This window comes from Chelon labrosus (genome assembly GCF_963514085.1).
Source record: "Chelon labrosus genome assembly, chromosome: 4".
Taxonomy (NCBI): Eukaryota; Metazoa; Chordata; class Actinopteri; order Mugiliformes; family Mugilidae; genus Chelon; species Chelon labrosus.
Genome location: NC_140340.1, coordinates 7,261,664 through 7,264,922, shown reverse-complemented (window position 1 = coordinate 7,264,922; position 3,259 = coordinate 7,261,664). Strand labels below are relative to the sequence as shown.

At 41.3% G+C, this 3,259-nt stretch overlaps 1 pseudogene across 1 annotated transcript in view; it reads right to left on the bottom strand.

Moving 5' to 3' along the window:
* Nucleotides 1–892: 892 nt before the first annotated feature.
* The window catches only part of LOC311486884 (nuclear receptor subfamily 4 group A member 1-like), a 6,353-nt pseudogene continuing 3,986 nt past the window's right edge, over nucleotides 893–3,259 (bottom strand). The window contains exons 5-7 of the transcript XR_014699923.1: nucleotides 3,167–3,255; nucleotides 2,865–3,043; nucleotides 893–2,779 (exon numbers count right to left, since the gene is read on the bottom strand). The product of XR_014699923.1 is annotated as a nuclear receptor subfamily 4 group A member 1-like (transcript). The remainder of the gene's footprint in view (nucleotides 2,780–2,864; nucleotides 3,044–3,166; nucleotides 3,256–3,259) is intronic.

The window sequence follows — 3,259 nt, the reverse complement described above, 5'->3', positions numbered from 1 at the left end:
TCCTGAAGGCTGGTGATGTTCTATATTTTTCTTGCCAACGGGGAACGGATTCCACCAACACGTCTGACCTAATAAAAATTGTCCTCTAAGATACTGTGGCACAGTGGTGCACGGTGACGATGCTGATGTGTTATACTGTTTTATTCTTAGTAGTATAGAAGAATACGAGTCTGGTCATTTGGATATCATTATCGTGAGTGTTTCAGCCGATATAGAAAAAGAAAATGTTTGCATACAACTGGATAGTCTTACAACACAAACACATTCATATCAATGGAGCTAAGATGACATGCACGACTACTACTGTTACTCTTCTATCCATCACTACATAAAAGCAGATCTTTGCCAGAGCATAAGCAGTTCCAAACGGGGTGACTCCATGCCATTGTGCAAACAAATGCGTGGGTGGAGGAGGTTTTTGGGACTGGGACTGTCAAAAGTCAAAAGTTCTACTTTTGTAAATACTCACCAGAGCAAAACTTCTGCATCAAATATAGTCCCCGAAAATGTTCGGGTAATATTTGTCTGTGAAGGTTCTCAGTCATCCAGGTCATGGTTTAGCCAGAAAGCGTTTTAAAAAGGCAACTGAGTTATTTGAGAAGTTGTTTCACCGCTCGTTCTAAAGGACTAATGGGAAGTTGATATCTAAATGGGAAACTCTGTGGCTATAACGCATCAGAAACCTGCTTGACTTGTTTCTGTTAATGAACAAAGAAACTCAAAAAAACTCTGCCTTTTTAAAAACACTTTTTGAGTAATATTTGCTAAAAACCTTTTTGTAGGAACAAGAGGCAGAAAATACTGAGAGACTGACAGTAACAAAAATATAACCATCTTTATCCTTTAAGCATTAATGGAAATAAATCTATCAAATATTTAATACAGATTATAGAATCTATCCATTCTGAAATATGTTGAAATTATCTTCATGTTTAATAACACATCTTTTTTATGTCACTCTAAACGGCAACACCGGCAAAGCATGAGGTACGCGACAACATACTGGCACTTGAACTAGGACACATGATACGGTAACGCTCCGTCATTTAAAGGAGATCAGTCAGTGGAGTATTGTCAAAGCAATTTAATATCAGGTATCTCTGCTTTTTAATACTTCTGCACCACGTAACAAAAGGCCTGGCAACGTCGTGCACGCACACGTCTCAAACAAACAAAACACTTTGAACACTTTGTCTGGACACTGTTTGAGGTGCTCTTAGCTGCGCATCTTGTCGTCACATTTCACTGTGACCCCCTTTAAGAAATTTCTTTAGTTCGTTTTGAAATTAAAACAATAAAAAAAAAAACAATAAAAAATAAATCCAACATATACAAACTGCACAATTCAGAACAACATGGAAGACGGGGGGAGAGACGACGGAGCCGAGGGTGAAAACATGTTGATACGTCTGCAGACGTGAACAACTGGTGTCACACAGGAAATGTCGAATGTTCGAAATCTCAAGCGTTTATGATGTAGACGATTCACGGAGAGGCTAAGGAAACTCTGAAATGTGCTTAGGCTTATTTTAATCTCAAACTAGACTGTCGTTATAGCTACCAGTGACTCAGAAACACTCAGAACAGATCCTTTCATCACCTTCTAGCTTAGCGCTGTGGATTATCACTTCCATCAAACTGTACGACTGTAGACTAAAAAAAAAGAGCTGAAATCTTATCCGGTTTGAGATTCATCCTGATGGTGATTGCTGTATGTGACGTTTGGAATGACAAATTACTTAGTGTCACTTAGTGTGGTTCGTGGACTGAGGCTTTCGGAAGAAGGCACTTTGTATTTTCATTCAGCGAGTCCATTTTCATTCGTAAAAGCCCAAGAAGCACGTCGTTACAGGTACATGCGGTCGACCGGTAGTTCTGCCAGCACCAGCCTTTACAAGAACTACAGCAGAACATTTAGGTTTAAGGCAATACGGTTTGTAACTGGTAGTATCAAAATAAACACTTTGGTAAACTTTGGTCCAAGACCTTCCATAGGAGTACGCTTAGGACTACAGCTATAATTTGTGATAAAAAGATATCAGTAAATATTTCCCTATTGAAATTCTTCATCACAGACCGGATCTGCGTTAGTCTGCCTGACTTTTTTCTGCGAAATAATCTACTATCTCAGCTTCGGAGCGTGGCTATAAAGCAAGCTTTTAGTCTTTAAGCGATTAGTGTGTTTCTGTGTGTTTAACACTGCATTGCATCGACCCAGATATCCAACAAGCTGCATAGCAGGACGAGATTCACATTTCTAGCAACAGCAATAAAGTCATTATACAAATGCACACAAAATATACATATATATATAAACAGCGTCCTGAAACGTTATACGGTAGTAGTCACCCAGGCACCATATTCAGTTTCAGAACTAATGGATAAAAAAATAATGGTCTCTTGAATGATACCAGACACGTCAGCACACTAGTCAGTATGCTAGTTTGTTTATTAAAAGCCCACAACGGTGCATTCCACCTACTTAGTGCCTATCATTCTTTTAAACAACACGTTAGTTTACTCAGAATGGCAATGTGTCCATGAAGATTTTCTCCACGATCGGTGGAGGAGGGGACCAGGTCCTCCAGTTTCAGGTAGAAGATGCGCTGCAGGCCTTGCGTGCACAGAGTCCTCAGTTCGGGGAGTTTGCCCAGAAGACGAGACATGTAGTTGGGATGCGTCCGGCTCGGCTCTGACCCGCTCACGTGTTCCCTTAAACAAGTGATGAGATGAGTCTGGAAGTCCTCGACCCGTCTGGGCTCTTTGAGGCCATGGCGATCTAAGTGCAAGAGAAGTCTCCGTGAGGAACTTTACATTACGCTCAAAAGCAGTTTCTCTCAGTGGGAAAGCGTTTCATTTTTTACCTGTGATGAGGACAAGTGCTGCGAGGCAAGAAAACAACGAGATGTCCAAGTTCATGCGGTGAAGGCTCTGGGAGAAGTCCATGATGGAGTCGATCCAGCCGCCGAAACTGCGAGCGCACCTGCAAGCCGGTGGAGAACCACGGTTACAGAAGATCAGCTTGTTCTTCTCTGGATTTGACCTACACGGTTTGCAATAATTGCGACAGTTAGAGCGTTGAAATACAGACGACGGTGTTGTGAATCGTTAGTCAACAGTTTTTTTAACCATTAAAAAAAAAATAAAAAATCAACAAAAGCTGCACCTGTATGCCAGGCGGAGGATGAAGAGCTCAACAAAGGCAGATTCAAGTAGAAGCTCCTGGTCCTCTGTGCAGAAGTCTGTGAATCCTGGGACG